Source organism: Rhinolophus hipposideros, assembly GCF_964194185.1.
Source record: "Rhinolophus hipposideros genome assembly, chromosome: 18".
In the NCBI taxonomy this organism is placed as follows: Eukaryota; Metazoa; Chordata; class Mammalia; order Chiroptera; family Rhinolophidae; genus Rhinolophus; species Rhinolophus hipposideros.
The window spans coordinates 5,308,389-5,330,941 of NC_138064.1; the positions used below are offsets into that span (position 1 = coordinate 5,308,389).

Genomic DNA, 22,553 nt, shown 5'->3' on the forward strand with positions numbered 1-22,553 from the left:
CACGCGGGGAGGAGGGGGAGGGGAGGTGCAGCCGGGCGGGCGCGTGGCCTCGCGCTGCAGCCGGGCGCTCCCAGCAGCCGGCCCGTGAAGCAGGGGGAGGGCGGGCTCGAGACGCAGCCCGCGGATCTGTCGGCCCTCGTCCCCGCTCCGCCAGCACCACGCGCAGCCTGACCGTGAGCGCTCCATCACCGTCAGCGGAGCGAGCGTTCGGTGTGATCCGTCGTGATCTGTCGCAAATCCCGGCCGGGGGCGGGGCTCCGCGCGGCTCCCGCGCGCTGGGGGGCGGGGGTGGGGCTTGCCGCCGGCGGAGGGCGGGGCCGCGCGGGGACGTCCCCGGGGGCTGAGCGGCGCAGCGGGTGCGGAGGGCGCGCGCCCGGCGGCGGGTGGGGGGCGCGAAGCTGGCGCGGGGGGTGGGCGCGCCGTTGCTGACACTTGGTCCCCCGGCCTTGGGACCTTCCTCGGGAGTTGGCCCCCGGCGGGGCGGGCGTTGCTGGGAGGCGGAAGGCGGCGCGGCCGCGAGTCCTGCGGGGCGCGCGAGCACGTGTGCGTGCGCGTGGGTCCCCAGGCCCCGCGCGGCCCGCGCCTCCGCTGACTGCGGTGGGACCTGCGCCTCCCTGCGGAGCGAGGCCCCCCGACACCCGCGCCCCCCGCAGAGGGAAGCACTGCGCTCCCAAGTCCTGGCCGGGAGGGCGCGCTGCGGGGACGCGCTGCCCCGCGCCGGGAGGTGTTGGGCAGGTGGTGGGACTTCCGAGGCTTGGGCATCCGCATTTTAAAGCACGTGTCTGTCTGTCATTTTCACTTTTAGGGATTTGGCCAAAGTGGGCGAGGGCACAAACTATCCACTTACCCCTTCTCACCGAGGAAGCGCGGGAGAAAGGGTAAGTAAGGAATGACGGGGTGGAAGGAGCTAGGGCTGTCCCGAGGCAGCGCGGGAGGGAAGGGCTGCACCCGCCCCGGCCCCGGGGGACCTCGCGGCCCGGTGACTCGTTTGCATCGGGAATGTGACGCCCACCTCCAAGGGTCGCGTTCTCCAGGCCCAGGAGTTTGACAGCGGCCACAAAGGGCCACTTGACCTAACGGAAAACTGTCCTTACCAGCCGCCTCTCGGGAACGTTGGTCTTGTAGTTGTCGGGTTCGTAGGGCGTAGCGGGGACTGATCCCCGGGGCTGCAGCCTTAAAGAACCGTGGTCCTCCTTAGCGACGATCAGGAACGCCTTCCCGAGGAGCTTTACATTTTAAAAGGGGTCTCCGATAATAATCCTTTCCGACTCCAAAGCGTGATAATAGCCACGTCACAAGTGTTGAAGTTCACGTGGGATCTTCTCTCAAGTTGATAGAAGGTATTTTGGGAGGGAGAAATGCCCAGGCAGGGCCTTTAACTCTTCACTTTCACTTTGATGCCCGCTCACCAGCATTCTGTTGACTCCTGAAAAGTTGCCCAACAGAACATCGAGGTCCTTGGAGGTGTGCTGTGATTCACAGTGTGGTCTCTCGTTGGTTCTTCTCTGGGAATTTCCCATCACTCTCCAATACACTATCCCCGGCCCCCCGCCCCCATATGAGTGAAATGAAATCCAGCTCCTCCCAGAAGGTTGGGAATGCCTCATGCATCCTCTGTGTCACATATAAAGGAATTTTTTGAACTGGTTAAAATTCAGGTTGGCCACAAGCAAGAATGTCGAATACTGCCTTCTGGGATACTTACGCCTGGACATTAGAATTGCCCTCTCTGGCATCTCAACATTGACTGACTCGGCCCTGAACCTGTCTTATTTGTTTCTGCTCAAGTGGCAGGTGACCATATACTTGACGAAAACCCAGACAATAATTGTTCATTGTTGATGGGTTCATTCACAGATTCCATGGTTATTTCTCTGTTAATATAAGTAGGAGGGTAGAAGGATGAGGCTGTGTTGGAGATGGCTGTTTTGGGTCAGGCCTCTCACCAGTGTTGTGTGGTTTTTCTGACCGGTTAAGTGTTTATTTACAAAACCTTCCCGATACTCCTGATCTTAGTGGTGTGTAGGTCAGTACAGTGTTGTGGGAGAACAGTGGTATTTTTCTGCCTTTCTGGTACTTTTTGCAATCAACTTTCAAGGCTGACTGACCATGGTGATTGGGGCCCTGTAATGAACAGTATTGTCAGTTTCCAGGGTAATAAATGTGCCAGTGTAATAATTAGATGAGGATAATTTTTTAAAATTGTTCCATACAAACGGCCTAAGATTAGAAAGCTCTCTGATGGAGGGTGTCAGGGATGATGGATGCACTTAGGAAAGTCAACGCTGAAGTTCACTTGCATGGGTTTCTGTACATTTCACCTCATTTTTGATTGAAGTGAAAAGGGTGTCTTTTTTTTTTTTTAGTTACAAAGGTTATATAAGGTCAAAAATGTTATTTAAAATGGAATTTTCCAAGGATATGAAAGACAGTGAGTTACCGATGAAGTCTCTCTCAGATGACCACTGTCAACAATTTGTGTTTATTTCTTCAACTTTTTGATTCATAATTTTTTTCATGATTATGTATTACCATTTAGCAAAATTATAAATATCTGCCTTTTACCTCCATATTCTTGGCAGTTTACCACGATTCCTTGCTGTACCACAAATCCTCAAGTAGAAGTAGCATGCCTTGTAGTCTTTTAGACGTGGGCTTGACTCCTGGCTCTTGTTTTGTTAGCTCCGCCACTTCAGGCCAGTTAAAACTCTGTTCTGTACTGTCTCATCTGTCAAAGCAGGATGATAGAATATTAGAAAGAGTGTGTACAACGCAGTGACTAGCCTACAGCTACTGTTAATTTCCCTCCCTGTTTCTCTATCTGGTCACCCATCACTTACGATCTTTCTTATAATCTTGTGGAAAGCAGTCTAGTACTTAATTTTCTTCCTACAGGTGCTAAGCCTCCTGGGTATTCGCATTTTCACAATGATCACCTGTTGCACCTGGTCCTAGACTTTCTGGGACGAGGACTGACACCTGATGTGGCTCAAATTCCCCCTATCAGATCATTCCACAGCCCTGCCTAAAGAGTGCCAGCCTGAAAAATGAAAGGCTGGGGTTTCCATAATGTATTTAAAAAGTTCTGACACTGTTCCCAAAGTGAGAAAGACACACTGCTTCAAGTTAGGATTTCCATTTCAGAAATGTCTGTGGCTTATGAGAATTACAATAAAACTGCTGATGCTTCATGTCCAACCTGTCATGATTTTGCCAAGTTGTGTGTATAATAATACAGCTAAGCTGTGTATTTAGTGTATCTAATGCGCAAGACATCTGCCAAGAAAGACAAGTCCACAGACATCTGATTTCACACTAGACATCTGGTTTCACTTTGCAAAGGAGTACATTTTGTCAGTAGATTGTGGGTATATCAGCTGTACTGCTATAGCTGGTGGCACTTCTATCATAAGCCCTGGTCCCTGGGGTTTAGTATGATGTTTTATTCAAATGGCAGCATACTATAAATTAGCACCTGGTCAGATAAGCACATTTCCCATAGGTGTCTTCTAGTGTCATTGTTCTTACAAGTTAACAAGGCAAAATAGTTTCTATCCTTGGTGGGTTTTTTTCTTTTTTTTTTTTTTTTTTGGTGGAAGAAAAATATTCTTAAAGCCTTCATTTAAGAACCCTTTGTATTCCAAAAAATCATTTTCGAGTCCATTTTTGTTTGTAATGTTGAACAGGGTAATTATAGGAGTAAAATCACAAATAGCATTTAGATTTCCAGGTCAAGACCTCAAAGCACTGTATGCCCATTATGTGTTAGTGGTGCTGCAGACCCTAACCCACATAGTAGTGTTTTGGAGAACAGTGTATTCTGAGTTCCAACCTGGAAGGTCTCGACCGTGACCCCCTCCATGTTGAGGTGGTCAGGGCTATGGGAAGACTCTGGAGGCTGTCATTTCTGGTTCTGGGGCAGGTTCTGTCATTGCTTAGTGTGGGACCTTGGACACTGATTTGTCCCCTGCCAAGTGGGCTCATGCCTTAGGATTACTGTGAGATTTAGTGAGTGTCTGTAAGGTAGCACACTATTTGGTACAAAATAGATCCTCAGTAAATAGTAGCTTCATTTTCTTTCCTCTAGGTCCTTGCCTCAAGAATAAACACTCGCCCTCTCTCTTATATCCCAGACTAACCCACTGGCCAGGACAGGCAGCTCTGACCAAGGGCCGTTCCCTGTGGGATCTGGCATGTGGTAATGGGGCCTGGGAGAGGGGTGTGGCTGGTGATAAAGGGAACGACTGGTGACCTCAGGGAGGGAGGTGTGCTCTTTGGCTGCGTGCATGGACATAGGCTGATGAACTTGACTCGTAGAAGGAACCACCTTTATCTCTGGCCTTCCCATTGATCTTTGTCAGCTGCTCCACTGGGAACTCTGACCTCCTCGTTTGCTTAGTCCAATGATAACTTTCTTGGTCACCTTGATACTGCCTGAATAACCATGTGTTTCTATTTTTTTATGGGTGGGACTCAGTAATAGGTATCTGTGCTTCCTTTAGATCTGGGTTTTTTCCATATTCAAACTCCAGTGGATATCTTCGTGCCCTTTCATTTGCCTCCAGTTTATTTATTTATACTACATGCTGTGTGCGCTGAACTAGTGCTGAGGCAATAAAGAGATGGGTGAACAGTCACTGTTCTCAGGCAAGTAGCTCAGAGGCTGGTAGCACAGTAGACACCTTGACCAAGAGTTCAGGTATTGTGCGCTGGCCACCAGAGTGAAGATCCAAGTGCAGAGGAAGGCTAGCAGGAACTCTTGACCCCTGAAGGAAACGCCAGGGCAGGGCTTTACAAGTGGTTGTGTTTGCGCTGAGTCTTGAAAGCCGAGGAGGACTGGGCAGGTCGGCAGGCAGCAGAAAGCATTTCCAGGGAGCGCTAATAGCATGAGTGGTTGTATGGCATTATGAGAGCATAATGTGTTCTGGGAACGCTATGTATGTAGGTCAGTGAAATTAGAGTGTGAAGGGCAGAGTCAGGAGCGAAAGGAGAGGAAACTGGATCGCTGATTCAGGGCGTACCTTCTGTCCCAAGCATAGTAGCGAGCCCCTGAAGAAGAATTGGGTGTGACATGACAGGTCACTGAAAGCAGTGTGCTGGGTAGACGGGGGTGGAGTGGTGGGGGTGGCGGGGCAAGATTGGAGGGACAGTCATTAGTGTGGGTAACAGCAGGCTGAGAGCTTAGACAGGGGCGGCAGTGGCGGGGGGAAGTAGTGGGGATACTCAGAAGTGAAGAGCTTTAGGAAAAATATTGAGGAGGACGGAAATCTGGCTGGTGTTTGTAAAAATAGTGGGAGAGCAAAGATGCTAGAAGGACTCCCAGGTTTGTGGTGGGTGAGAGGGGGAAAAAGAAGAGAAAGCAGGTCTGAGGGGAAGACAGGAGTTCAGGTTTGGGGTTGTGATTGACGTGCTTGCAGAGGGTATCACTGGTGGGATGGAGGCGTCTGGAAGGCAGCTGGCTGTTGGATCCTGGAAAGACAAGAGGTGTGGAGGCAGGAGGTCGGGGTTTCTGAGTCCTTCCATGTGAAGAGTAAAGGCACGGGTGGGCATGCGAGTGAGCACGCCTGGCTCATGGCTCTCGGATTTGCCAGGAGAGCCGTCAGCCTCTCCTAAGGGATCAGATATTTGGATGTGCCAGGTAAGCTTAGCCTCTGCTTACCGATGACCGAAGCAAGTGCCCGCTCCCCACAGTAGTTCCTGTGTGACTGTTTCCAAAACCTCAGTGAACGGCTCACTTTGGTAACTCAGAGCATGTTTTGAACTTCTTAGATTCAGAATACCCAGAAGTTAAAAAGTACACATCTGTCTTTATGTACTAAATCACAAAAATTTAATCCTTGCCATTTTAGCCAAAAGTTCATGCAGAGAGCTAGGTCTTTGTAATGGCACTTTGGCATACAGACTTTTTTCTATCTTTCTGTTGAAAATGTTTGCAGTATTTATGGTCCACATTTCAAAAATCACCTTGCCTACAGCCGGAGGACAGGTTGTAAACACATTATCCAGTTCTAGTTTTGGGACTGTGTACAGCAGAGACAGTTTTTACAGGAGGGAAATGTTTGTGATATCATGTTTTGTATTTTAAGATAACTTCATTTCATATTAATTTTACTTTATATGGACTAATACATTCAGAGCACCTCAGGATTCTTTTCTCCTTTCTGCCGTTTCTTGCAGGTTTTCCTGCAGATTTCTCTCTCTAGGAATTCTTTAGCCCCTCAGTCACACACACTCTGCCTTCTCTGTTGTCTGTACCTCATTTTGTCCCTGTCTTCAGACTTAGTCTACAGATGTTAGAGGATGAGTGGCTCCAGAGGCAGAGCTGGTGTTGCGACGAGTGGTGAGTATGTAGAGTCCCCTGAAGTTTAGGGGCGATGGCCCAATTACCACGGAGACAAAAGTGGACCTCTACAGCCACAATTGTGGGGAAAGTAAGTAGAGTCGCCACAGATAATTTACCGTAATTTTTTAATAGACTAGTTTTAAGGTCACAGCAACATTGAGTGTCAGGTACAGAGATTTCCCACCCCTTCCACTCCCCCATACGCACCGCCTCCCCCACTGTCAGCATCACTCACCAAATGGTGCGTTTATTACAACTGATGAACCTGTATTGACACGTCATCATCGCCCAAAGCTTGTAGTTTACATTAGAGTTCACTCTTGGTGTTGTGCTTTCATGGGTTTGATGTATGTATAATAACATGTATCAATCATTATAGCATCACACAGAGAAGTTTCACTGCCCTAAAAATCCTCTGTGTTCTGCCTGTTCGTCTCTCCCGCTGCCCTAACCCCTGGCAGCCACTCATCTTTTCACTGCCTGCGTGCTGCTGCCTTCTTCAGAATGTTATAGTTGGAATCATACAGTATGTATCATTTTTTTCCTTAATTTTTAGTTTGCCTGGCATAGCGGATTATTTACAAAACATTTTGATATTTTTCCAAGTTTATTTGTTTAATAAGAGTTTTATTAGTGTCAGATTCAAATACTAAGTATCATTTACTTTTGTTAAATAATAACTATTTAGTATTATTATTATGTAAAGGTAGTCTGAGGCACTTTATAAACTAATTGTATTTTTGATGAGTCTCACTGTTTCTCATGTGTAAGAGAATTGTAGTCTGAACACAGACATGGGTTATGATAAGTTAGAAGATTAATAGTTTGAGGCACGTCGGGTATATGTGACTGCATGATGTTATTCCTTTAAATATCATTAAAACCTTTATTTTAAAACTTTAAAGCATAAGCATTAAATGTAAACTTCTGGACATTAAAGTGGTAATGTGTAGTGACAAGAACATGGAATGGACTCATGAAGATTTTTATTCAAGTGCTTGCTCTGCTATCAGCTATGTGAACATGAACCTTTTATCTCTGAACTTCATTTTCCTTTTGGGAAACTAGAGAGAATACATATTTTATAGGTTATTTTTGAGGACTATATGAGCTGTTTGTAAGATTTCTCTATAAATTTAACTCATTATGAAGAAACGTAAGGACTTATTTGTTTAATGAGCCGTACATGGTTGCTGTCTTCAATTTTTTAATTCTTTTTTTTGGTTGGTAGATAAGTAATAAAGGGAAATGATAATTTGGGGTTAAAAAGGCAACACAGTAAGTCTTCATCATCACTGGTAGATTCTTGGAATTGCATCGAAAAGGTGTATAACCAAGCCAATTTTACCAAAGGCTAATTGATAGAAACAAGTTCAGTTCCTATGACATCTCATCACTGCGATAAACACCGTTGAATGAAGTGTTCGAGGGCCTGCTGTACTGCTGAAAAGATTATTTAGCCATGTCGGTTTTTTATCAGGATATGTCTCATTGATTAAGCCTACTTGTGTCTTCTTATGAAAGGTATACACTTTGGGATATTCTGCTTCTGTGCTTGGCTTCAAATCATATTTATTACCTAGTTGTCAGCTTGAGATGTTAGTCCTCCTTCCAAAGGCATGAATGATATTGCCCAATTCTGTAGAATCGGACACACTTTATTTCTTGTTTATGGTAAGAAAAGGCTAGATTCTAAAGCCCTTACGATCAGGCTGTGTGGCTGAAGTCACTAGGGCAAGGTAGAGTTAGGTGGAAAGATTCTGGGGGAAGAGAATAAAACTAATCTTGTTGAAATCCTGCGGCAGGTGATATATTAAATATAACTCTAGTTTCAACCAAATGGGTATCTACCCAAAAAATCTGAAAGCATTCCTCTCTAGAGACACGTGTACTCCAATGTTCATTGCAGCTTTGTTTACGGTGGCCAAGACATGGAAACAACCAAAATGTCCTTCAATAGATGAATGGATAAAGAAGTTGTGGTATACATACACAATGGAATACTATTCCGCGTTAAGGAAAGATGATATAGGAGCATTTATGACAACATGGATGGATCTTGAGAGTATAATGCTAAGTGAAATAAGTCAGACAGACAAAGCAGAGAACCCTATGATTTCACTGATATGTGGTATATAAACCAAAAAGAACAAGACAAACAAATGAGAAAGAAAAACTCATAGACACAGACAATAATTTAGTGGTTACCAGAGGGTAAGGGGGTGGGGGGTGGGTGATGAGGGTAAAGGGGATCAAATATATGGTGATGGAAGGAGAACTGACTCTGGGTGGTGAACACACAATGGGATTTATAGACGATGTAATACAGAATTGTACACCTGAAATCTATGTAAATTTACTAACAATTGTCACCCCAATAAATTTAATAAAAAAAAAATGTCCCTCTAGTTTAAAATACTCAGAGAAATGGTTGGTGACATACTATGAACAAAAATTAAAGAAAACTTAACACTTCTGAGTTTGAGAATGCTCGACAGTGTTTAGTTCCAAATATAAATGTAATAGTCATTTTCGGTAGTACAGTTGACATCTGTGTTATATTGCAATCTCAACTTTTTGTAGTTACTTCCTTCTATTACCTTAAAAAATGGATCGGGGGTGGCTGGTTGGCTCAGTTGGTGAGAGCACTGTGCTGGTAGCACCAAGGTTGCCGGTTTGATCCTCGTGTGGGCCACTGTGAGCTGCGCCCTCCTTAAAAAAAAAAAAAAAAAGATCTTACTGCCAAAGACAGAGAGATGAAATATCCTATGGCAAAAGGTGTACGAATGATGGTCCAACCACCAGCCCCTAAGGTAGACATGGGAGTTCAAAAGGAGCTGTCACCGCTTAACAGGAAATAGTACATGGTGTTGTCTGACTTAGGATGCTGAGAATGGGGAGAAGAAAATTTAACAAGCATTCTAGAGAAGCATGTAGTAGGACAGCTTTCTGAATGTGATTATTTGGAGTAACTTCTCTTTGTAGCAACCACATAGAGAATTGAACTGGGTGATGAGGTAGATAATATTCTCTCTTTTTTTTTTTTTTACAACTGGGTTCTCACTACCCAGGCTAAATGTGGGAAAATTCAGTGATCCTTACATTTCACGAAATCTTCCTGGACATTTAGTCCCAAGTTTTAAAAGGATGGTATAAAAGACGTATGACTATTTTGCATGCAATGGGGAGTGAAATTGTTGAGTGAGTGGTACAGATTTGTAGGTCATGCTTCTCCGCCTTGGATTTTATGTTAATGGAAACAAAGTGGGGGGAGTCAGCTCTGATCTTTCATCGTCAGCAGCCTCATCTTTAACTCTGACCAGCGGCAGTAATTGTTTTAAGCCCTTAAGCCCAGCAGCACAGTACCTTGTTCTGTCTTTCTGCAGCATTCTGTCCCACAACTGTTTAAAATTGATTTATTGGATAAGTAAAAGTACATTTGATATTTGAATCAGTTTCAAGTCTGGACATTTAAGTGCTGGTCTAGCTTCTAGTCAGTGATCTTTTTTATTTTTTCAATTTTTATTGAATTTATTGGGATGACATTGGTTAGTAAAATTACATAGGTTTCAAGTGTACAATTCTGTAACGCATCATCTCTATATTATTACATTGTGTGTTCACACCCAGTGTCAGTGATCTTTTTGAAATTCCTGTTTGACTAGCTCACTTTAAGCAAGTTTTTTACCTTAACCTAAGGACAGTTGTAAGCCACAACCACTTTAAGTTAAAAAACTTGCTTAAATTGCCTAAAAGACCCTATTTCACCTGTCCCTCTCCAGCATTTTTCTCTCTCTCTTTTTTATTTTTTATTCCAGTGTTAGCACTCTATAATGTAGTCAGAATAACGTATAGACAATGAATTCTTATTTACCTTGCTTCTTTCCTTCCTTCCTTCCTTCCTTCCTTCCTTCCTTCCTTCCTTCCTTCCTTCCTTCCTTCCTTCCTTCCTTTTAAATCTGGGTCATATCTTCTCAATTTCTCAATCTCTAAACCTGCTCAAAGATTGAGAAGCTACTGTGCCTTCTAGGTTGACTTTCCCTGCTGTGACCCCCCCATAGCCCAAAATTCATTGGATATCCTTATTTGTTTACCTTTGAATAAGGTAGTAGACACTTACTAAATAGCTGTTGAATCAACGTGATCTTGAGTGGTTGGGAAAGAGCAGACAGGTCAGCTTGAACTGACCTCTGAAGGAAGGAAGAACCTTCAACCTACCAGATGGAGTTTGAACAGAGCCAGTGGAAATACCTTTGTTCCTAAATTTAGGACCAGTGATGAACTATTTGGCTACCGTAAGGGACTGTGGGACGTATAAATTGAGGTTAGATTGTGAATGACCTAAATATTAGACTTAGTAGTCTATAAATAGTAGGGAGGGGATAATTGAAGGATTTTTGACTGGGTACTCATGGGCAAACCGTGTTTTAAAAAGATTAGTCTGACAAGTGTATGGGATAAGTTGTAAAGTTGAGGGGATGATGAGAAGTAAACCAATTGGGAAACTATGATTTACTTGCAAGATAGTGAGGATTTTCACTACAATTATTTTGGGAATAGTAAGAGATGTTCAAAAAAACCGCTAAAGAAAGAGTGATACAACTTGACTATGTGAAAATTATGCACTGGCTAAAACAGAATAAAATTAAAAAACAAAAAAACAAACCTATATCAAAAAGCAAAGACAAACTAGGAAAAAGATTTCCAGTTCACATCATAGGAAAAGGGCTATTTTCATAAATATGTAAAAGATACCAACAACTGAATGGATAAAGATGAACCATCAAGTAGAAAAACAGACAAAGATAAAGGCCATGAATAGACAGTTCATAATAAGAGAGATTCAAAATAAACCTTCAGTGAAATACCCTGTTTTTAACCGATCATAGTGGCAAAGAAACAAATTTTGAAAACAGTGCTTTTGAGGGTATAGGGAAATAGGAAGACTCATCATTGCTAATGGGAATGTTAATTTTTGTAGTTTTCCTTGGGATGAATTTGAAAATAGTTCTCAAAATTTAAAATACACATATCATTTGATTCCTCTACAGAAGTTAGCCTGCAGATCTTGTACTGGTGTGAAATAATATATATTTAAGGATATTCTTGGCAGCAATTGGAAACAACTTAAATGCTCATCCTTGGGGGCCTGGATAAATAAATTATAGTACATATAGTGAAATATTTAGCAGTTGTTTAAAAGAATGAGGCAGTTTATATATACCGAAATGGAAAAATTCTTAAGTCAAAAGGTAAGTCCTGAACAGTGGGTATTAGATTACTATTTAGCAGGAGAATATATTATGATCCATATTGTCTTGTATAGCACAGACTATCTCTGTAGGAAATTATAGGAAAAAAATGGAAAATGCTTCTGGGGATTGGAACTTGGTGGCTGGAGAACAAAGATGGGAGGGAGTCTTATTTTACATTGCATACCCCTTTTTAGATATTTTGAATTTTGCATTGTACAAAAAAATTGAAAAGGAAGAAACATGTTCAACTCAGAGTGTATTTCTCTATTACAGATAGCCAACTCTGAAAAATTAGGAAATAGAAAAAGGTATTTAAAAAAGCACTCTGTGGTTCATATATCTGATAAGGGGTTAATATCCAGAGTATATAAAAACTACCACTCAACAGAAAAAAACAAACAATCCAGTTAAAAAATGAGCAAAGAACTTGAATGGATGTTTCCTCAAAGAAGACACGCAAATGGCCGATAAGCTTGAAAAGATGCTCAAGCCTGGTTCATTAGGGAAATGCAAATCCAAACCACATGAGCCACCGCTACCTCACACTCATCGGGGTGGCTTTATTAAAAACGTAGACAGTAACAAGTGTTGACAAGCATGCCTTGGGACCTTCGGGCACTCTTAGTGAGAACGTGAAGTGGTGCAGCCACTGTGGAAAATCGTTCAGCAGCTCCTCAAAACGTTGAACATAGAATTACCATATGACCCAGTAATCCACTTCCAGGTATCTACCCCCAAAAGTTTAAAGCAGCATTATTCACAATAGCCAAAAGATGGGAGCAACCCGAGTGTCCAAGACAGATGCATGGATAAACAAAATGTGATGAACTCGCATACTAGCTACAATGGGCTATTATTCAGCCTTAAAAAGGAAGGGAATTCTGACACATACTACATGCTACATGAACCTGGAGGACATTATGCTCAACAAAATATAAACCAGTCACAAGCCAACAAATACTGTATGATTCCATTCATATGAGGTACCTCACGTATTCAAATTCGTAGAGACAGAAAGTAAAACAATAGGGCCAGGCCTGGGAGCAGGAGGGAATGAGGAGGGATGTTGTTTCATGGGTATGAAGTTCCACTTTTGCAAGACAAAGAGTTCTAGAGATTGGTTGCATAACTGTGAATATACTTACCACTACCGAACAGTATACTTAAAAATGGTTAAGATGGTAAACTTCATATCGTATATTTTACCACGATAAAAAATAGTGAATAACCTCTCCTGCCACCCCCCGAAAGAACCCTGTGGTAAAAGTAGGGGAAATGAATATTCAAATAAATGGCTGTAATTCAGAATATAATGTAAGCATCCAAAATGTGGTACAAACAAAGCTTTCGGGCGGGGGGCACATGGCCGTGACATCGTTAGGTTACGGGTTTCCGCGATGGGCTGGTGTGGAGAGAAGTTCTAGGCCACAGGAGCCCCACACGTGAAGGTGAAGGCTGTGACCCTGGCCCAGAACGCGGTGACCCTGGAAGAGTCAGGCCGGATCCTTGACATCTGAATGTTGGGCCACAGAACTCAGACTCTGTCTCCTCATCCAGGATTCCTGAATGGAGTGGGGTGGTGGTCTACATTGCAGAAAGGTACATTTCTAGGAGAGGTGCAGAGAAGAAAAAGTGGGAGAAAAGCTGTTTTCTGATTGGCTTCTATTGAAACGCTTTGTCAGAAAAATCCAGAGGGAAAGGTAGAGTCTCAAGGATTGCTACTTGATTATGGAATGAAAAAAAAATGTAAGCGTGGTGATTGATCTGAAGCGTGATTCTGTCTTGGGGAAGGTTTGCCATCTTATTAGCATTGATTTACGTATCTTTTAACAAATACACGATTGGATCTGAAGATAAAAGACTATGTTTGCTCTCACACAAAATTTAATTTTATGGTAATATCGACCACCTTGTTGTTATCTTTGCTTATAATAGCTGACCAAGGAGTCTGTTGGTTGGAAAGCATGCTGTGGAGACCCTTCCCTTGGGATTGAGCAAGGGCGCTCCTGTTGGCTCACAGAAGGCTCATCTTGGTCCTTTGCAGGATGAATATTTTTGTTTTAAAGCAAAGGAGTGTGGGTAAATTGGGGGAGAATTAGTCACACTAGTAGGTCTTACCAATTGTAGCAGGAGACTGGGGTAGGGTGACAGTGGTTACGTCAGTTTTGAATTTGAAAAGTAGAGCATAGAAGTATGGTTATGGATGTTTAAAAATGTAACTACTGCAGAAAAAGTGGTGGTTTAAAATTAGTTTTAAAAATGGGGTTGATTTTTAAGTACTTAGTTCTGTATTTGCTTTTATATTTGCTGAAAATATTACATGTGAATATTATGCTTATAACACTGTAAAATGTTTTTCTAGTATTAAACGATTGTGGAAAATGTTACACTTTAAAGGTCGCGATGATTTTGTGGCATTTCCAATTTTGCATGTTATACATACAGTTGAATTGGTTTAGCTCTCCTTTGAGTGTTTAAAGATCTGGGTAATAAATGTAGAAGGGAAATTGCAAAAGGGCACAGTGTTTTGGAATGCACATATTTTTCAGCTTTCTATTGTTTCGGCCGTGAACCTACAAATTCTAAGAGGCAATTCAGAGGGCCCAAAGGACAGTGGGATAATAAGGGTTTTCAGTGCTTAAGTACAAAGACAACTCTACTTCTGTTTTTCTATTAGTTGATGTTGTGTATAGACTTGTGCTTTTCTTCCTTTTGTACCCCTTGCCCATTTGAAAATTTACTAGAAATTAATGCGACTTGAACATTTACCTTTTCTGTAGTGAATGAAATGAAGTGTGTGTTCAGAACACTCCTGTGTGAATTGCATGTGCGTACTGTAACAGCAGGGGTGTAACTCATCACTGTGTTTGCTGGGGTGGAGAATAACTGGAAGCAATGGAGCGGAGGGCTCCAGGGCAGTGGACATGGGGTCAGGTCACCTGGACCCGTGTGACCTTGGGAAGAGGACTCACGCCCTCTGCGTGTCAGTTTATACCTTTTAAAATGGGATAAAATAGGGTTAATGTAGTGATTCACTGAGATAGAATAACAAAGTTTATTTTAATGTCACTAAAGTGATATACTATTTTCGACAATACGTAATGAATATTTGTTACTAGACTGAAATTTTTATTTCATTGGTTTCACAATAAAATTGTTTTCCATAGTATTTCTTTTTCCAATTCATGCTTCTTTCAGAGTGTATAAATTTGATAATTTGTGGAAGAGGGCTACTTTGATTTTGTGAGTGACCCATCAGTCTATCTTTATAAAAAATGAAACAAAACTTCCCTGAAGTGTAATTCAAAAACTTTTATGTGACTTTAATATTTGTACTGAAGTTCACACCCTTAATGAAGCAAAATAGGGGTATCATTTTGGCCAAGGAAAAATTATATTTTAAACATTTTCTGGAAAATTTTGTTACAGACATTCACTTGTAAAACTGACTTTTCATCTGATTTTATGATGGTTCTTTTTCCTAGATGTGTATGGAAAGGGGAAATTTTCACCCTGTTTAATTACTTGAATAACATATCACATGGCTAGGGAAAAGCCTATGGGTGAGATGCTTAGGCTTTTTGCAGAACAAAGCTATATTAGGTTCTGAAAAACTTCTTTATTATTCAGAACTGATAGATATTAATTTAAGTTTCTTTAAACTTCTACATGGTTCATATATTTTTATGTAGCTCATATATTCCCTGAAATCTATCAAAATTCTTACTGGGTTTTCTTTCTAAGCCATTTACTGTAAGTACCATTGTGATGTGCCCTAATATCATTTGATGTTGAGGAGACAATTAAAATACGTTTCTTACAAAGTTGAAAAGACCAGGGAATTATTCTCAGGGCTGCTGAGCTGTCGATTAAGTTGAAAACAACCTATTTGGGGACCAGTCTGAACATAACTTAGTGTTATTCATTATTACCGGTGCTTATTCGCAGATGGGGTACTTATCTTTGATGCTGGAAGTGGGAATGAATATGTTAGCTTTCCCAAGGGTGTGTGTTATCCTGTACAATCCGACCAGCCACTCGCTGTGTGTTTGTTAATTGTGCATAGGTGTGAAGTACAGAGCAGACAAGAAGCGTGGCAGTTTTATCGTTAGAGGTGGACACAATGTCATGAGTATGTTAACCTTGCAGCAGAAGTCAGAAGAGGTCTTGGAGCACAGAAACAATGCTGATGGTTATGATGGGGCAACACCGAGGCCTGGCCATGTTAGTAGTGAGGGGAGGGACCATTCCTTGGATTTCCGGTATGAAGGGAAAAGGCCTGCAGTTAGACTCATTGATTGTTGGAGCAAAGAACCTTGGGGGTAATCTACTCAAGTAGATGAATTAATTGCCTCCTCACTGGCATACCCTGTTTCCCTGAAAATAAGACCTAGCCAGACAATTAGCTAAATTGTGTCTTTTGGAGCAAAAATTAATGAAGACCTGGTATTATATATTATATTATATTATATTATATTATATTATATTATATTATATTATATTATATTATATTAATATTATATTATATTTATTATGTTATATTATATATTATATTCCCGGTCTTTTATAGTAAAATAAGATCGGGTCTTATATTAATTTTTGCTCCAAAAGATGCAGTAGAGCTGATTGTCTGGCTAGGTCTTATTTTCGGGGAAACACGGTAGCTAGGATTTGAATCCAACTTTTCTGACTCCTAATTTCATACTGAGCGTGGCAAGAGGAGATGAGGTATAGCACTGGGTGGATGGTTTGGGGTGACACATGCATGGAGGGCTGTCAGATGATGGGGTGTCTCCCAGAATGGCCTGCTCTGGCCATGCAGTGGCTCACTTAGGCTCCTGAGTGGCATTTAATGGAGTGTCTGACACAACCAAACTCAACTCTCTGTCCATCAACACTGTAAGTGGGTGTCAATATAAAACCCTACGTAAAATTAAACAAGCAGCTAATTTCATTTTAAGAAATTATTAAAGTGAGATGAGATATTTGTTTGCAGTACATAAAACAGAGACGTTTAGTACCTGCAACAATTGCTTAGCAGAATTCTAAGACCTTTAGGTGACATAGAGAAGGGGGAGACATGGCTCTTCCCTTTAGGGGCTTCCCATCCAGCTGGGGGCTGGGCTTAGCTAAAAAAAAGGTAGCTAACAACACTGGGTGCCAAGTGAGGGTGTGGCAAGTACGTGCCAGAGGGGTCTGGAGCGGGAAATGGCACTGTGGGTTACAGAGTGGGGAAGGTTTCCTGCAGGAGAGGGAGATTAGGTGGTTGCTTCCCAGCAACCCAGGTCTTATGAGTAATGATGTCTGTTCAGCTCTGCAGGTTTCAGCGTCTCCTAACTTGCTAAGTTACCGAGCTGGGAGTGTTTTCAGGCGTCTCCCTGACTTCCAGTCGAGTACCATGCACGGGCCCCACGCTGTTGTGCTTGGCACGGCTGAAGGATTCTGTTAGAGAAGATCCCATTTCTGCTCATCCTGCCTCAGCAGTGTCTTCACCAGCAGGTCGAGTCCTCCCCACTGGTCTTGTGAATGTTGGGTGATGGAGCAACCCCTGGCTTCAGTTACCCTCTTTCCTTTTTGTGTCTTTATGGTGAATAACCAAAATTTGCTAAATGTGAGCTTGATGAATTTTTTTTGTAGAGGTTTTTTTTTTTTTTTTTTTTACTAAGAAATTATTAAAGTGAGATGAGATATTAGTGTGCAGTACATAAAACATAGCAGTAGCTGGCATTTATAGTGGGCTTTTCCACGGTTCAGTTAGATTATTTTGGCATTCTCTGTTATGAATCATTGACTTGGAGATTGGTACATAAATAATGCCATTAAACATTATAAGATAAATATACAAACAGCTGCCTCAGAGAATAACTATGCTTCTCAAAACCCATGTTTTCCCTCTACGTGGATATTTCTGTGATCAAATTTTCACCATTAGCTGATTCCTACGAAACTGGTTCCTAACAAACACACAGGGGTCCAACCATTGTATACTAGGACTAGTGATAATTAATACAGCAATGTGCATTTTAAATATTTCACATTCACAAACTTTTCATTTCACTACTGGATCCCAAATTCACGTAACAGTTGGCTATGCAGATACAATAATCAAAGAATAGTGGAAAGCTTTATTTACTCAGCTCAACAATTATGCTTTGGAAATTACATAGAAGGATATCGATGAATTGAAATTTTGTACTTGCAAGGGACCTTTATTACTGACACATATCGGAGAATGATCCCAAAGGAAATCTATTTTAAAATAATATTTTGCATTTTATTGGATATCAATTTAAAAAATACTTTCATAGTATTACCTACACTATATTAGCACTACTTGATTCACCTTTTGAGGAAAAATACCAATTTTTAAATACTGCTGTGTTTCAGAAACTAAGCCAAAGGTATTTTCAGTGATTTATAATCATTACCAACATTAAATACTTAGGTGATCAATTTCCAATATTTTGCCAATAGGAAGACCTTCAGATAGGCCCCCGTGTCCTTTGGATGTGCTTTCATCATTTTTCTGAGAATTTCTTCACTCGGTGGCACGTCAGAAGATGTTCTAGACTCACCTTACACCTTCCATGCCCAGCCCTGGAAGGAACCCTTTCTCTGAAGAGCCCTGGTTCCTTATTGTGAAGAAACACCACCTAAGATTGGGCCCCTGATATACTCGTCACTACTGGGGTGTCTGTGCTTTTAGATCTCCAGAGGATTCTTGCTTGATTTTCCCCAGTGTTTTTTTATCTGCCTTTTCCCACAGACAGCACTCTGGTTCCCAGCTGACACTTTTACTCATTTGCTTAATCCTACAATGTATCTAAAATAGTATCAAAAATAGCTGCCAATTAACATTTACTCATTTGCGTAATACTACAGTGTATCTAAAATAGAACTGCTCTCCTCACTGTTTACATTTCTCCTTCCCCCAACCCCAGCTGAGGGTATATAATTAAGAACTATGTTCAGCATTTAATGGGATTAAAAGAGGGTGGGAGGAAACTTTTGAAGGTGATGGATATGTTTAAGGAATATAATGTGGTCATTGTTTCATGAATGTGTACTCATCTCCTAGTGCATTAAGTTGTATGCATTAAGTATATCCAGCTTTTTGGATGCCAGTCATACCACAATAAAGTGGTTTAAAAAAGGAAAGATCATGGGTGAATTGCAATGGTGGGCAATGTAGGTTCAGTATGAACTGCCTATGTTCAGAACTCATATTTAAAAGAAGCAGATCTCTGTCACACGCACACACACACACAGCTAATTGGATTAGTCCCTCCTCCACCCACCACAGTTGGTGCCTGTTTAATTAATTCTCTGTCTTGTTTAGATTTTGAGAGTCAAGTAGGGCAAGACCATTTCTTTTTCTTTATGTATATAATATGTAATAAAAATGTGTAGTATCAATCAAGGCTATTGAGATTGTTTTGTCCTGTTTTTTTACATTTTGAAGTAAAACAGAGTTTAATCTGCCTTTTTCTTTTTCTTTTTTTCACTCACGAATATTTCTCTTCCTCTTTGAATTTTACTCCGAATAGCGTAGGCATTTCTTTATTAATGCCATGTTTGCTTCCTGAAGAAGTCTTTAATTCTGCAGTATGATGTCCAAGAAGTGATACGGCTCAAGGGGAAAATAGCGTTAGAAACAGATGATTTGAAACCAGCGGAATTCTGTAAACAGAATAAACACAAAAAAATGACAATAAGTTATCATAAAAATGGTTAAATCTCAACTGGCGTTTACACTGAGTATCACAGTTGGGCTTAAGCAGCCTTAAGACCTACTTTTCTTACTTTGAGTTAAGGCCCATTAAAGTCATCCATTTCTCTCAAAGACTAATTTCATCAACGTTAAAAATCTGATCCAGGGTGCTGATTTACCAATTTTATTTTGAACACGGGAAAATATTGTGCATTTCTTCATCTGCGCACAGCTTCCTCAGATAGTGGAAGTCTTGAAGCCAATAAATGAGACTTCAAGTCTGAGAAACCTTGTTCTTGACGGGATCAAAACACTTATGTGCTGGGGAAAACTATGTGTGAGCGAACACAACTGACGTCGTTTTCCTGCTATGAGCTGATAGGTTGAAAGGTGATATTTTGTTTTCATTTGTATTGGTTTTGTTACTAGTGTGGTTGAGTATCTTTTTATATCTTGATATACTCTCCATATTTTATTTCAGTAAAATGCCTTCCATGTATTTTACTCAATTATGTCTCAGAACATTTGTCTTTTTTCTTATAATTTGTAAGATTTGTATACTTTGTGATATTAAACCTTTGGGATTAATATAACAATTTTCAATATTACGCTGATTATCTTTTAACCTTATTTATGGTATGTGTTGATTTTTATGTAGTCAAATCTATCAGTCTTTTTCTTTTACTGATAGATTTGGGTTTTGTAAAATGTTAAGAAAGGCCTGTTCACTCCTCAAAGACTGTTTGCCTTTATTTTCTTGTATTTTATTATTTTTTACATTTAATGTTTAATCTTTGAATTATGTGGAATTTATCTTTCTATAATGAGTTATATAAATACCCACGTTTGTTTTTTTCCCTCTCCAAATTGCGGCTAGTTATTTCAAAATCATGTGTTAATTCAAGCCTCTCCCCCTCAATGGGACTATCTTTGTCATATACCATGTTTCTTTCTGTCTTTGGATCTTTTCTGGTTTTACTATTTTCTTAGTTATTTCTGCGAAATAAGTTACCCCCAACTCAGTGGCTTAAAACACTTCTTATCTCTCACAGTTTCCATGGGTTGGAAATGTGGGAACAGCTCAGCTTCACAGTCATACTCGTTTATTGTCTCTCTTAATGTTGAATTGAGGATTTCAACCCAACCTAAGTCCTCTGAAGGCGTTCCTGAGAAGGGAGGCTGTGCCTTGCAGGCGGCTCATTCACATGGCTGGCCAAGGTCACGCCGGCTGTTGAGGGGACAGGGGAGGGCCTGGTCCCTTTCTAGCTGGGCCTCTGCCGGGGCTGGTTGTCCTCAGGAGACGGTGCTGGCTTGCCTAGAGGTAGTGATCTCGGACAGAGCCAAGAGGAAGCTGTCCTCCTGACGGCTGGCCTCAGAAATCACACAGCATCACTTCCGAATGCCACGCTCTATTTGCCGGGAGCATGTCACCAGGTCGAGCCCACCCCTAAGAAGATGGGAATTAGGCTCCTCATTTTGAAGAGGGGCCTGTCAATGAATGTGCAGGAATGTTTCAAAACCACCACACCCCCCTTTGTTCTGTCCATACATATACGACAACTTCTCCACTAATATCACACCTTTTCTTTTTTTTTAAAATTAGTTTCAGGTGTACAGATAAGGTAATACTTAGACATTCATCATTTATATCCCTTACACTGTGAACCCCCCCCATCCACTATCCCTCCGACCTCGCACCGAGCCATCACATTATATATATAAAATTATAGTTGACATTTATTATTGTTTAGCTTCTGGTGTACAATTCCATGATCAGGCATCCACAGTATCCCTGAGGTGGTCTCCCAAATGGGACACGTGTCCATTGGATACCCTACAAAATCTTTACAACATTATTGATTACGTTACCCAAATTAATTTTCAAAACCCCGTGGCCATCTTGTAGTTACCGACTGTTTTCTAATCCCCTCACCTTCCCCCTTTTCCCACCCCCCCGCCCATCTAGCAACCCTCAGATTTTCCTCTTTGTCCCCAAAACCGTTTCTGATTAGTTCATTCACTTATTCTTTTCTTTAGATTCCACATATAAGTGAGATCATATGGTACTTGTCTTTCTCTGTCTGACTTATTTCACTTAACATAATGTTCTCTAGATCCATCCATGTTGTTGCAAATGGTAAGATTTCTTTCTTCTTTATGGCTGCGTAATACTCCATTGTATAAATGTACCACAGCTTCTTAATCCAGTCATCTACCGATGGACATTTCGGTTGTTTCCATGTCTTGGCTATTGTGTAAAGTGCTGCAATAGGCATAGGAGTGCATACAGATTTTTGAATTGGAGTTTTGGATTTCTCCGGATAGATGCCCAGGAGTGGAATTACTGGGTCATAAGGTAGTTCCATTTTCAGATTCCTGAGATACCTCCATACTGTTTTCCATAGTGGCTGCACTAATCTGCAATCCCACCAACAGTGTCACACCTTTTCATATAGCGATTCATGTGGAGTCGTGTCAGACCGATGGAGTGTCACATAATGCTATGCTGTACTGGATTTGACAGCCATTGGCTCTTACTGGTCAAGTATCTAAACATAGACACACAAAATAATATTGATAAGAATCTGGGGACATTTTAAGTTGCTTTATTTATTTCCCCAACTTCTGAGACTTCTTTGGAATTGTATAGCTGGGGCCATTGTATTTCATTGCAGATACTGGTTTACAACATTGAAAAATACATATTCTTTTTTTTTTTTTACACAATTTCAGACTTCCATGAATTATTTTAAATGCTTTGACTGGCAGATACATTGTAACTTCAGGGCATTGCATGTTGATGAAATTTCACACGTATCTTAAACAGAATCTTCTAAAACCCCAGCCAATAGGCAGAATGAAGTGAAGGCATTTATGTGTGGGGAGCCATCTGAATAACCTGTCAGCTCCGTCTGCTGTGAGGCTCCTCTGGGGCTCCTTGTGCTCCCTGCACCTGCTGTGCCCCAGACCTGGCATCTAGAGAGCTGAGCTCCATCTGCTTTAGTCTCTCCAGGAGAACCCTCTTTGTACTCTGACCTCTTGGCTGCGAATATTTTTTTTTTTTCATGTTGCCAGCCTGACCTTTGTTGCCATTTTAATAAGTGTGTGTGCTACGTGCACTGGCACTTACTAGGACCTTGGAAGACACTGGAAAGGGCCATAGCCACTCATTGCAAAGTCATCGGCTTTCACCTGAACTTGGGCAAGCCTTCCCATCTGGCCTGCATCTTTATCCAGTACTGAG

The 22,553-nt window shown here is 41.5% G+C and overlaps 1 protein-coding gene across 2 annotated transcripts in view; it reads left to right on the forward strand.

Moving 5' to 3' along the window:
• The first annotated feature begins 297 nt into the window (after positions 1-297).
• The window catches only part of IMMP2L (inner mitochondrial membrane peptidase subunit 2), a 722,895-nt gene continuing 700,639 nt past the window's right edge, over positions 298-22,553 (forward strand). For both annotated transcript variants that reach the window (XM_081079271.1, XM_081079270.1), the window contains exons 1-2: positions 298-356; positions 806-878. The gene's annotated coding sequence lies outside the window, so the exon portion shown is untranslated. The remainder of the gene's footprint in view (positions 357-805; positions 879-22,553) is intronic.